The 13,892-nt window shown below is 42.6% G+C and overlaps 1 non-coding gene across 1 annotated transcript; it reads right to left on the bottom strand.

Annotated features, from left to right (window-relative positions):
• Window positions 1-2,705: 2,705 nt before the first annotated feature.
• Window positions 2,706-2,812, bottom strand: LOC112856537 (U6 spliceosomal RNA). Its single transcript, XR_003223111.1, has one exon. It is a non-coding gene; the product is annotated as a U6 spliceosomal RNA (small nuclear RNA).
• Window positions 2,813-13,892: the final 11,080 nt, after the last annotated feature.

The raw sequence follows: 13,892 nt of genomic DNA, 5'->3' as shown, positions 1-13,892 counted from the left end.
TTGGAAAAAAAAAATTTAAACTTAATTTTCTCAGCTAAAAGGCAGAGATTTTCAGATTGGACAATCTACCTGCCAAATCACAAAACCTACTCTCTGGAAAAACCACACATTAAAATGTGAAGACATGAGTAGGTTACAAGTATAAGAAAAGATACACCATACTATATTAATGTCAGGTGGAGTAGTACTGTGAGCAGTCAAAGGAGAGAGGGGCTAGGGAGAGGCCAGGGAATGCTAGTGGGTGAACATATTTGGGGGGCGCTAGAATATAAATTTGTCTGAATGGGAGTTGGGCAGTAGCAGCAGGAGTAGGCTGGGAAGGAGAACAAAATTTGGAGGCACAGAAAGAAATGGAACATAGGTTTTTTTTTTAATTTTTAACATAGAATTTTATTTTATTTTACTTTATTTTATTTTATTTTTATTTTTATTTTATTATTTTTTAAAATTTGCATCCAAATTAGTTAGCATCTAGTGAAACAATGATTTCAGGAGTAGATTCCTTAATGCCCCTTACCCATTTAGCCCATCCCCCCTCCCACAACCGCTCCAGCAACCTTCAGTTTTTTCTCCATATTAATGAGTCTCTTCTGTTTTGTCCCCCTCCCTGTTTTTATATTATTTTTGTCTGCCTTCCCTTATGTTCATCTGTTTTATCTCTTAAAGTCCTCATATGAGTGAAGTCATATGATTTTTGTCTTTCTCTGACTAATTTCACTTAGCATAATACCCTCCAGTTCCATCCACATAGTTGCAAATGGCAAGATTTCATTCTTTTTGATTGCTGAGTAATATTCCATTGCATATTTTCTTTATCCATTCATCTGTCGATGGACATTTGGGCTCTTTCCATGCTTTGGCTATTGTTGATAGTCCTATAAACATGGGGGTGCATGTGTCCCTTCGAAATAGTACACCTGTATCCCATGGATAAATGCTTAGTAGTGCAATTGCTGGGTCATAGGGTAGTTCTATTTTTAGTTTTTTGAGGAACCTCCATCCTGTTTTCCAGAGTGGCTGCACCAGCTTGCATTCCCACCAACAATGCAAAAGAGATCCTCTCTCTCCACATCCTTGCCAACATCTGTTGTTGCCTGAGTTGTTAATGTTAGCCATTCTGACAGGTGTAAGGTGGCATCTCAATACATTTTGATTTGTATTTCCCTGATGATGAGTGATGTTGAGCATTTTTTCATGTGTCGGTTGGCCATCTGGATGTCTTCTTTGGAGAAGTGTCTATTCATGTCTTTCGCCCATTTCTTCACTGGATTATTTGTTTTTTGGGTGTTGTGTTTGATAAGTTCTTTATAGATTTTGGATACTAACCCTTTATCTGATATGTCCTTTGCAAATGTCTTCTCCCATTCTGTCGGTTGCCTTTTAGTTTTGCTGATTGTTTCCTTCGCTGTGCAGAAGCTTTTTATTTTGATGAGGTCCCAGTAGTTCATTTTTGCTTTTGTTTTCCTTGCCTCCAGAGACGTGTTGAGTAAGAAGTTGCTGTGGGCAAGATCAAAGAGGTTTTTTTCTGCTTTCTCCTTGAGGGTTTTGATGGCTTCCTGTCTTACATTTAGGTCTTTCATCCATTTTGAATTTATTTTTGTGTACGGTGAAGAAAGTGGTCCAGGTTCATTCTTCTGCATGTCGCTGTCCAGTTTTCCCAGCACCACTTGCTGAAGAGACTGTCTTTTTTTTTTTTTTTCAACGTTTATTTATTTTTGGGACAGAGAGAGACAGAGCATGAACGGGGGAGGGGCAGAGAGAGAGGGAGACACAGAATCAGAAACAGGCTCCAGGCTCTGAGCCATCAGCCCAGAGCCCGACGCGGGGCTCGAACTCACGGACCGCGAGATCGTGACCTGACTGAAGTCGGACGCTTAACCGACTGCGCCACCCAGGCGCCCCGAGACTGTCTTTATTCCATTGGATATTCTTTCCTGCTTTGTCAAAGATTAGTTGGCCATATGTTTGTGGGTCCATTTCTGGGTTCTCTATTCTATTTCATTGATCCGAGTGTCTGTTCTTGTGCCAGAATATAGAAGGTTTTGATTCCCTAGTTAAGGAGTTCAAGCTTTACCTGAGTTCAGGTTGAAGAGGAGGCAGGTGTTTTGTAAGAATTGATCTGGAGGCAATGTTGAGGATCAGTTGGAGAAGATAAAGACAGAGATTTTAAATTAAGTTTTCTAGGAAGGGTGTGAAAATGAATATATTTACATTAGATAATAAATAAAAATTTCCCAACTGCACAGTACATGCATCTGATCAGACAGTATATGCCACATCTCTGCTTGGTTTCACCCTTTTCTCTTTCCCATTTGCACTCAAATGCATAAAAATTTGCCTAGATAGTCCCAACTCATGGAAAGAACACTGACTGTCACAGATGGTGCTTCACTAATCATGGCTTGCAACAAACAGTTTTAACAAGATTGCTGTCTTAAAAAAAAAAAACAAAAAAATGCAGGGCTACTAGTTATGTGATATTTTGTATTTCATGAAACAGGAATTTGGGGGAAATAAAAACAGTGATACTTACCCAGGTGACAGTTTTTTCCATTATAATATTTGTTACAACATTAGAATTAGAGTCTAGGGGGAGGCTGTGGGTAGCCTGATGTATCTAAAGTTTGAGAACCAATTTTCCAGGTGGTTTCTTTCTTTCTTTCTTTCTTTCTTTCTTTCTTTCTTTCTTTCTTTCTTTCTTTCTTTCTAATATGGAATGCTTCACAGATTTGTGTGTCATCCTTGCACAGTGGCCATGCTAATCTTCTCTGTATCGTTCCAATTTTAGTATATGTGCTGCCGAAGCCAGCACGCCAGGTGGTTTCTAAGAGCACCTTTACCTTTAAATTCCTCAAAAGACACAAACTATTGGGGCATCTGGATGGCTCAGTTGGTTAAGTATCTGGTTCCCGATTTCAGCTCAGGTCATGATCTCACAGTCATAAGATCAAGCCTCGCCTCTGGCTACACACTGAGCATAGAGCCTGCTTAAGATTCTCTTCCCCCCCCCTCCCCAACCTGCATGTTCTCTCTCTCTTCCTCTCTCTCTCTCTCTCTCTCAAAAAAAAAAAAAAGACACAAACTATTGAAGCACCTTCAAGAATAGATAATCCAAATAGACCTGTAGCTATTAAAGAATCCACATAGGGGTGGCTGGGTCGCTCTGTCAGTTAAGCCTCTGACTTTGGCTCAGGTCATGATCTCATGGTTCATGGGTTCAAGCCCCACACTGGGTTCTGTGCTGATGGCTCGGAGCCTGGAGACTGCTTGGGATTCTGAGTCTCCCTCTCTGTCTCTGCCCTTCCCCTGCTCACTCTCTCTATCTCTCTCTCAAAAACAAACAAACATTTAAAAAATTAAAAAAAAATCCACCTATTACTACCACTCAAATGGGAGGTGTCCAGTAAAGCTCCAATGGGAAGGGTCCCAGCTTTCTTTAGAGAGAGGCCTTCAAACTGAAGGATCCAGATTACCTTTTGAGACCCTCATGAAATACTTGTGAACAGAGGTGGGGAGAGAGGACATCATAATGATAGGTAATGACTATGTATTAAGTGTTCATTGCTTGCAATCTTTACAACTCCCCAAGTTAACAGTCATGATTCCTATTTTCCTGGCGATAACCTCAGGGGTGTTACATACTGTGTCCAAGGGCACTCGATAGTAAAAGGCAGAACTGGGAATCTCAGCCTCTTGGTGTGCTGTCTCCTTTCAGCCAGTTAAGAACAGATAAGGTGGCAAAAGTAGAAGACAAGGTGGCAGCTCTCCATGAACGCGATAAACATCAAGATGTGATGCAACAAATGGTCCACACACAATGAGAGGTCTCCCATCAGACTGTGTCCTGATAGTTCCATGAGTTCTATGAGTCACAATGTGCTTTCATGATCTTCTCTGACACTCTCAGCAACCCTGTGGGGCTAGCAGTCCAGCAGTTTGGATCTCTATCTTACAGATGAGAAACACAAAGTTCAGAGACATATAATGCACCCCCACCCTTGCCATAGCCACACATTTATAAGACAGAGTTTGAGGACTTAAATACCTCTACTCCCCACTATAGCAATACATTTCCACTTTCCCAACCATGCAGCCTGCTAATAGCGTAGACACTAACTGAAAGGCAAAGCTGAATATTTTAAACTTCCCAGGCTAGGGAGTCTTGTGACCGGAAGTCGTCGCCTCAGCCAGCGTTGAGCACGTCTTAGTTTCGTTACACCGAGTAAGCATGGAAGATGTTCATTCGTTGGAAAGGAAGCAAGAAAAAAATCCCAAATGGCTGCAACGGAGACAGGAGGCATTACATCCCTTCCATTCTGACCTGCCAGGTTTATAGAGGGCTTATTTTGGTTTTATGCCCCTTTATAATGGATTTCCAATCAGAAAAAAATTTCTCAGAGACTTCCATTGAAAAGAACATGTATTCTCAGGGCTGTACTGATTCTCAGGTCTTGATACTGATTTCCCAGGACAAAGCTCCTTAGTTTCATATCCTTGAAGATTTTCAGCAAGCAGCTTTTCCAGGTGCACAGTGACATAGGGGCAGGCAAGATGACAAGAGCTGAGAAAGTTCTAGTCTAGGTCACCCCAAGAGTCCATGGTGAGCATGGCATTTGAAGGTGGAGCCTTCTGGTTTGTTGTCTTTAAAATAGCTATGTGGATCTTGCAACTAACTCCAAAGCATATCTGTATTTGTTTTAATACAAAAATAATATATCACTCACATCTTCACACAAAGTAGTTGTTCCAGGATGAAGGTCTATAATTTAGCCTGTGGTTTCCTCAGCAGTACCCACACCATCCTTCTATTTTCTCAGCTCTAGGGAGAAGAATTAAGTGGATGAAGTTTGCCTTGTTTAGTGCCTCCTCTCCCGCTCTGGCTCACCTTGCCTCCTTTCCCAGCAGTCAGGTCTTGGGGTCCTGCCCTGCCCTGCCCGGCAGTATCTCCTATTCTAGACCTTTGTGTCCCTTCACCAATACTTGCCAGTTCTGTCTTCCCTCAAGGTGATGTCAGATTTCTCTTTAATGTTGGAGGTTTATATGTTTCTCCCTCCTAAGTAAAATACATGTAATTTTACATGGGATTTCAGGCATTATGGCAGAATTATCCGAGAGATATCTGGGGGCAAGAGGAGCTCCATGGCATCCCTAAGCTCATACCATTAAAGCAGCCACTTTGGCAGGGGCGTTGCTCTTGCCGATCCCCAAACCGTGAGTGGGGCTGGTGAAGTTATCACAGCAAAGAGACAGAAAGCTTTAGATCCCATTTATTCAAATAGTTTTTCTGGGCTTTCATCATGGTATGCTTGGAGCTGTACTCGGTGGAGTTTAATTTTCAAATGTGGTACAGGGATATGACAACAATGACAGCAGGATTCAAAGAAAGGTTGACCTAAGCCCATGATGGTATCCAGGTTCCTAGGAGCCCAGAAAATGGTGGCTATACTTGGTTTATCCTTCAGGTCAACCATTGCTCATTGAGATCTGAATCTGTTTCTAGTACATCCTGTTAAAATTCTTAGGGCCTACTCTCCCATGAATAAAAGTGTTAATTACATTTTCAAAGCTGTAAACTCAACACAATGTGTTTGGAAGGGGGTGGGAGGATGAATAAGTGTTTCGAGACACTTTCTGTGCTGGCTTTGTTCACACATCCATTTCTGCCCACATGGTGCCACACACATTACACCTTTGGGGTTCTGCGGAGTGTTTTCTTGGTGTGTGTGTGTGTGTGTGTGTGTGTGTAGGTGTATATATGGTGGGGGGATCATATTCTTTTTTTTAATTGCAAATGAATCTGAAGATCCTAAAAGTTGCTATGTAGATACCATTTGGGAAATCAGTGTCTTCTATTTGCTTTAAAATACAGAAACAGGGGCGCCTGGGTGGCTCAGTCAGTTAAGCGGCCAACTTCGTCTCAGGTCATGATCTCGCGGTCTGTGAGTTCGAGCCCGGCGTCGGACTCTGTGCTGACAGTTCAGAGCCTGTAGCCTGTTTCAGATTCTGTGTCTCCTTCTCTCTGACCCTCCCCCGTTCATGCTCTGTCTCTGTCTCAAAAATAAATAAACGTTAAAAAAAATTAAAAAAAAATACAGAAACAATCTTTATACTCATGGGGCCTCATGTAAGCTGCATCGATCAACTACATGAATAGACATATTTTTATGGTTCCAGCAGGACCCATGATCTCTCTTGGACATATCTGCTCCCTATCTGCAGACAGGTTTAAACAACATATCCCCATCCCCTCCCCTCCCATCCCCTCGGCCTCTCCCCTCCTTGCAATTGGGAGCAGAGTAGCCAATTCTTTGGCCAGGCAGGACTGGTCTGGCTTTCTCACATGGTGATGGCACTAGAACTGAAAGGCAGAGAGGAGTTGAGGTGTCCTAGAGGAGAGTCAGAGAACATTCCCTTTAGCTTCTTTCTACTGATTTGGGAGTTTTACAAGTTCTATCTGTGTCTTTTTAGTAGTTATTCTTAATATTTAGAGGCATCCTCAATTTAAGTCTCTAATGTTTTCCAGACTTCGCCTGTGTAATTTGAAACCCTTCAGTCTTAATGTGGTAACATCTAGCTCAGTTAGCCAGTGTGTGCCATCTTTTCCGTCCTTCTCTCGATCCACACCAACCCCCGTAAAGGTCCAAGCCTTTGTTGACCTACAATGGCATGGCACAAAATCTAGAACCATGTTGTCTTATCTTATTATGCTTTCATTTGGGGGATCCCACAGGGCAGGAAGACATCCAAAATCAAGCTGTCAGCAAGGCTCTGCTGCCTCTGAAGTCTTCCTCAAAGGCAGGCAATCCTTGGCATTCCTTGGCTGGTAGTTGTGTCACTCCAGACTCCACCTTTACTGTCACGTGGTTTCCTTCCCTTCAGGTCTGTATGTGTCCTCTCCTCTTCTTATACGGACATCAGTAATTGGATTTAGGACCCACTTTAATACAACATGACCTTGTCTTAACCAATTACATCTGCAAAAGACCCTTTTCTACATAGGCAGTATTCTGAGGTTTTGGGTGGGCATGAATATTTGGAAGACACTAGTCATCCCACCACAGAGGATGATGCAGATGGGGTATAATGGTCTAATTCTCCGAATGAAGTCTGTCATTTCCCATCACCTTTGTTGGGGCCAGCCTTCTCTGGAAGGGGATTTTCGGGTAATCTTCAGAGCAAATATCTTGATAGGTTATGGAGGGTAGAATGCTGCTCTGGGCACAGCAGGTCATGACGGGGAAGTGTACTAATAAAAGAGAGACTGAAGTTCCCTTCTGCAAATTGGAAAGTCACCGGCTGCACACCCCACAGGGCCTGGAAAAATGAACCTCCTCCTCACCCTCTTTTTTGTGTTCTTGATAAAGGGCTCTGACTCAGAGGAAAAATACACAGGCAGCCAGGGGCCATGTTTACAGTTAAGTCCACATGGCAGTAACAGAAGCCTGCTGGGAGGAATTAGGGCTATTATGTATGTGGCAGAATCTGTGTGAATAGTGGCCCATGCCTTTGTGGTGAACTGGGGCAGGAATGGCTGGCAGGTGAAGGGACATTAGTGGACAGCGGGGAAAGGTTTGTCTTGGGATGAATATTTAGATGGCAGTTATTTATTCAACAAACCCTTACTATGCTAGGCGCTGTATTGTATTGTATTGTATTGTATTGTATTGTATGGTATTGTATTGTATCCCTTCTTCAGTATAACTCAAATATGAAGTATAGGCATATTTCCTATGGTTAAATCCTCAAAATGTGTGGAAAATCTCATCTGAAGTTGAGATAGCTTTGCTTCAAGCTGAGTTAACCAAAGCATAGGATGTTGACCTAAAATAACTAGGAATTGGGCTGAGAGTTAAATGGGAAATGTCAGAGTTTGTAGGAGACTCCAAAAGGCAGATGAAATCAACATGGGGTCCAGAGCAGATGCCCCTGAAATCTACGAACCTAAGATGATTCCTTAGCCAGGGTTACATTAGGCTTTGTGGAAAAGCCTAGAAAAAAGAAACCATAAACTTTATCATATATTCCGGAAAATGTGTTGCCTTTTGAGTTTATGTAAAGAGAATTGCTAAAAGGAAAAAGTTGAAACATCTTCCTCTAAGACAACCTGGCACATAAACCTTAACAATGTGCTCCGCAGCTGGATAATGTCTTTTGCCTTTAAAAGTGTGCCTGTTGATCCAGGCTCTGGAAGCTTGTAGAGGTGAGGGGATTTCTTTCTCTTTATGGGCACCTAATCCAAGTAATCACTCATTCAGACATGTTTCTGGAGTGATTACCAGGAGCCAGGCACTAGTTTCTCATGAAGTCATAGCATTTGGGAGTCAGAAGAGCTTGTGCAAAGTGTTTGGTCCCTCCCCTTCATGTCTCAGATGAGGACACTGCTCAGGATGTTGAAGGCCTGGCTCAACACCACCACAGCCAGAGGGACCAGGTGTTCTGAGCCATGTTGAATGCTTTCTGTGCAAGGCCATTGTTATGGACCGAATGTGCTCCCCACCAAATTCATATGTGGAAGCCCTAACCACCCAGTATGATGGTATTGGGAAGTGGGGCCTCTGGGAGGTGATTAGGTTTCGATGGGGTCATGAGGATGAGAAGAGCAAAAGACCACCACTCTCTCTCTCAACCATGTGAGCACACAGTGATAAGGCATACTTATGTGAGCCAGGAGGAGGGACCTCGCCAGTAATGGAATCTGCTGGCACCTTAAATTAGGACTTCCCAACCTCAAGAACTGTAAATAAACGTCTGTTCTTTAAGCCACCTAGTGCATGGTATTTTGTTACAACAGTAGAGCTAAGACAGCCTTATTATCCCTTATTATTATTGTGGGTTTTTTTTTTTTTTTTTTTTTTTTTGCTAAAGTCTTGGTGTCAGCTTGTTTTTCCATTATTTCAAACAACTCCCTCCATCTGACCCCATTCTCAAAAGCAAAACAAAACAAGCAAAAAAGCAAAACAGAATTTGAAATATATTTGTAGAAGTCAAATCCAAATAATGAAAAATGAAGAAACAACAAACAACTAAAACCTAAATGACAAAGACACTTGAATTCAAGCGAACCTATTTGAAGTTATCATCAGCATGATAAAGCTCTAATGCAATGCTACAACCCAGGTGTGCCGCGAATTTTGCCCAGGTGTCACGATCAAAATCTGTGAGTGTAAATAATAGGAATGCAGCATCTCTAAGGGCTTTTCCAAACTAAAATTCCATGATCCAATTTTTTCTTTTTCCTTTTTTTTTTTTTGCTTTTTGAAACCCATAATTTTACTCACATGGTATAACTGACCCACAAGTTTTCTCTTTTCCAAGGGATAATTAGCAAAAGGTTTGATTAAATTCTAACAATTCAATTCCATCCACTGTTCTGCAGCCCAGTATAACCATATATGTAATGATTTTATGTCTTTCACACCAAAATGTGTGTGTATATACCCTTAAGGCAAAGTAACAAAAGTTTCCATAAAACTTATATGACTCCTTATCTCAACAGCTACGGAGACTTGAAAATATAAAATCCATTTTTTAATGCAATCTTAACATCAAGCTAGGAGATTGGTCTTTCCTTCTATATGAGAATAGGAATCTTCTTGCCCAAATCATTATTATAAGGTTTTTGAAATAGTAATATCTATTTTCATATGAACCAATCTGGAATTAACTTTTCTTTGCCTGTCTGTGCGTATGTTTGACATTCAGGGGTTAGTCATTTTGTATCAGGTGCTCACTCATAAGCAGATACCAGATATCCCCTGTATAAAGGAAATATGGATAAGAAAATCGAGGGCTTGGAAGTGGCTCAAGAACACATACTTAAGTAGCTGACCCTACTGTAGCCATGTTGTCCTACCCCAAAGTCAGCTGAGACTCATTAGCATGTTGCCAAACCTGTACTAATACAGCTTAATCTTACTCATGGGGAAGGCTTTTGAGTGTGCTGTGTTTCTTACAATGTTGTGTGAAGACCGTCTGAATGAGAATCTCCTTGGGAAGGTTTTTTTTTTGGCTTTATTTTTAATGTTTATTCAGTTTTGAGAGTAACAGTGTGAGCAGGGGAGGGGCAGAGAGAGGGGGGTACAGAGGATCCGAGGCAGGCTCTGTGCTAACAGCAGCAAGCCCGATGTGGGACTCGAAATCAAAACCATGAGATCATGACCTGAGCTGAAGTCGGATGCTCAACTGCCTGAGCCACCCAGGTGCCCTGGGAAGGGTGTCCTTTTTAAAAACACAAATTGCTAGGCTGTCTATCCATCCCTACTAAATCAGATTGTGGGGAAGGGTCCCAGGCATAAACATCGTAGACATATTCTGTGGTTGATGCTTAGGCTTATTAAGGCGTTAGAACTGTTTTTAGAAAGGACATTGATTCATAGCAGAGTAATCACCATAGTAACCTAGGGACCCATCACCTGAACTGTATTCCCCGTGATTTCATGTTTACTGTCTCCTACTTTAAGTGATAGATCAGAGAGAAATAAAACCCATGAGGATCTGGGCAAGCCATCACTTATTCATTAACACAGCTCCACATCCAGAAACAGCCTGACATGACAACTTTTCTATCTTGGTTATGGTCGCCTCCAGACAACAGAACGACAGGGTCGTGGATCCCCTTCAACAGACCAGAGATATGCTTGCTCCCGAGTGGCCTCTTCAGGGACACATCGTCATTCTGCCAGCCTTGCCCACGTGCGACATGGCAGGGTGACCCCTGAGGGAAATGCTGTGTGCTAATTCTATCCCAATCCCTCACCTCATCAAGTGCAAGGATCCATGAATCAGACAACAACTCAGAGATGGAAATAAAAAGGCATTCAGAATAATTTTAGGAAGAGACGGGATGGGCCACTTTTAGAACTCCAGTACCAAAACGTGAGAAAAGAAGAGAAAATGAGAGAGAATATGAATTTTCAATCTTCCATTTTCTGAGCTGGTCTGCAATTCCCTCCTGATAAAGCAGTTTGACTAAAGCTCAGGTGATGGGCCTTTGGTTGCCATGGCAATCACTCAGCTGTGTGCAGCACCTAATGCGTCTAATTTTCCTGCAGAAGTGCACTCAAGGTCAGCAGAGGACACACAATGCCTGTCCCAGACTCCTGGGGACAAAGTTGGGCTCTGCCTGGCACATGACCAAAATGTCTTTGAAATTCATTCCATTCCTTCAAATATTAGTGATCGTTTTGACATGATATAAAATGAGGCAAGTTGGAACGTTGGCATGAAGGAAACAGAATTTTATTTTTAGGTAACTCAACTCGGTTATGAGTTCTATCTTTATCCCAATGAGATAGTGTGAAAATCCCATCAGTCTTTAGAGATCACCATGCTTTCTCAGGGTTGTGTGAAGGTGTGGGTTGGAGGTGGGGGACAGGGGTTGGTTACAGGCTACCGGGTTTGGGGAGGGAACATCTAGACACACAGGTTGCCACTGAGACCTCCCTCCTTCCTGTCCATGTGGCTGTCCTCAGTCCTGCAGAACTCATCAAACTCAGCTTTCATCAGTTTCCTTCAGTCCCCTCAAATATTTTCTAGTATCTGAGTAGGAAGGAACCTCTCCCTTTCAAGGGTCTCCCGTGCATTTTGTCTACACCCTATCCTTTCTCCTGACCATGGGCTTAGAGTTTTAGAAACTCAGAAAGACTATTTTCTGCCCGGCTCTATTTCTCCTTTGAGACATTTAGTCAATAACTATTTATTGAACGGCTACTAAATGCTAAGTACTGTTCTAGGCTATGGAGACACAGTAGGAGAAAAAATACACAAAAAATCCTTGTGATTATGGGGCTTATGCTCTACCAGGGGAGACAGACAACAGTCAGCAAATGTAACAACAAATAAAGGAGAAGATACATGCTAGGGAAAAATAGAACAAGAGCAGGGGGACCAGGAGGGTGGAGGGAAAGCAGCGAGTTGCAATTTTAGAGAGAGGATGGGGTAAGACTTGTGGAGGTGACATTTGAGCACAGACATAAGGAAAGTTGAGGGAATAAGCTAAGTGGGTATCTTAGGGAAGAGTGTTCCAGGCAGACGGAACAGCTCAAGCCAAGGCCTTAGGACGGAAACATGTTTGGTATTGTTCGAGAGCTGCAAACAGACCAGTATGGCTGCAGGGTATGAGGGGGAGAGCAGCAAAGGTAAGGTCAGAGGTGTGTGTGTGTGTGTGTGTGTGTGTGTGTGTGCATCCATGTGTGCGCCCGCGCATACGTGTGTGGAGGGGTGTTCTGAGAGATCATTAGGGTCTCGTAAGCCCCTGCAAGGGCTTTTCTGAGTGAGGGGGGGCATCACTGCTAAATTCTGATTAGGAATATAATCTGGATTTAGGTTTTAAAAGGAACCCTGGCTGCTGTGATAAGAATAGACCCTAAAGAGTGAAAATAAGAACATAAGTTCTTGTGTAAGAACACTGCAGAAGCCTAGACGGGAGCTGGGCAAATGAGAAGTGGTCAGATTCTAGGGTTACGACCCTCCTCCACCTCCACCTCCACCGGATTTTTATTTTTTTATCATGTCCTCTAAGTTTCTCCTTTACCCCCACTGCTAGAGGCGGTCATCACAAAGCCATATTTTATATAGAACGTGTGATCGGTTTTCCAGCAGTTTTGCTTCCTGACAAGCGGAACACCCTTCAGGGATAAGACAGGCAATCACTTGTGCCCTAGCAGTTCCTGGTAACATGAGTCATTAAAAAAAAAAAAAAAAAAAAAAAAAGCCATCTAGTAACTTGATTTGCAAATGACCTCACAATTTGAGTCATACGATCTAAACTTCATTAAATCTGGGAGGACGTATCCTATCACATGCTGTACCAATTAAGCACTTCTTTAAAAAAAATACTTTACTTCTGTGTTCTGTAGCAATCTGTCTCTTCTGAACTGCTATATAACAGCCCCGCTTCTATCTCTGAGGGCCTCTGATGACTTTTGAACGAAATCTCAGCTGTTTTCGGGGCATATATGGGTATCCATTCTACACAAGACTTGGAGATTGTTGCTCTGGTTTCAAACACAACCATATCGGGGGTGTTGGAGCAGAAGCGGCTGGCATCTTGCGATTATTTCAGCTGCTTTTTGTTAACATTCGTTCTGAATGCAGCGGTTTCTGCTTGGGAGCTATTTAAACTGTAGTTACATTCGGGTAAGCGTCCGACTCTTAATCTCCTCTCAGGTCATGATCTCATGGTTCATGGGACTGAGTACCGAGCCGGGCTCTATGCTGACAGTGTGCTTGGGATTCTCTCTCCCTCTCTCCCTGCCCCTCCCCACTCATGCTCTCTCTCTCTCTCAAGATAAATAAATAAACATTAAAAAAAAAAGTGTAGTTGAAACTACTGTATACGCAGAAGAAAGTTTTTCTATTTTCACTGCTTTAAAATCTTCAAGTTTTGTTTGTTTGTTTTTGTTTTGGATCTCCTTTTGTAAGTCTCTTCGGTTTATTAGGTGCTGAGCCGGTCAGGATTCCTGGTTGTGAACCACAGAAATCAAGTATGGCTAACTCGAGTGGAGTGGAGAGTGAGTCAGAAGACGTGAGACAGAGTCCAGAAATGACAAGATGGCTGGAGAATCAACCTCGAAGGACAGGCAGGGGACAGGGGAGGAAAGGGACAGCCAAGGCCACTGTGATGGACCGGACGCTTGTGTTCCTTCCAAATTCATATGTTGAATCCCAGTGTGATAGTATTAGGACATGGGATATTTGGGAGGTAATGAGTCATGAGAATGGGGCCCTCATGAATCAGATTAGTGCCCTTATAAAACGGACCCCACAGAGCTCCAAAGCTTTCCTCTTGCCCTATGAGGATACAACCCAGAGTCTGCAGTCTGCAGTCTAAAAGAGGGCTCTCACTGGAACCCAACCATTTTCTTTGACCCCAATAGCCAAGTTCTATTGAT

This window comes from Puma concolor, chromosome B3 (genome assembly GCF_028749965.1).
Source record: "Puma concolor isolate L17-30 chromosome B3, mPumCon1.1.hap2, whole genome shotgun sequence".
In the NCBI taxonomy this organism is placed as follows: Eukaryota; Metazoa; Chordata; class Mammalia; order Carnivora; family Felidae; genus Puma; species Puma concolor.
Note: the sequence above shows the minus strand (reverse complement) of the source record. Positions and strands in the feature narration are given on the sequence as shown.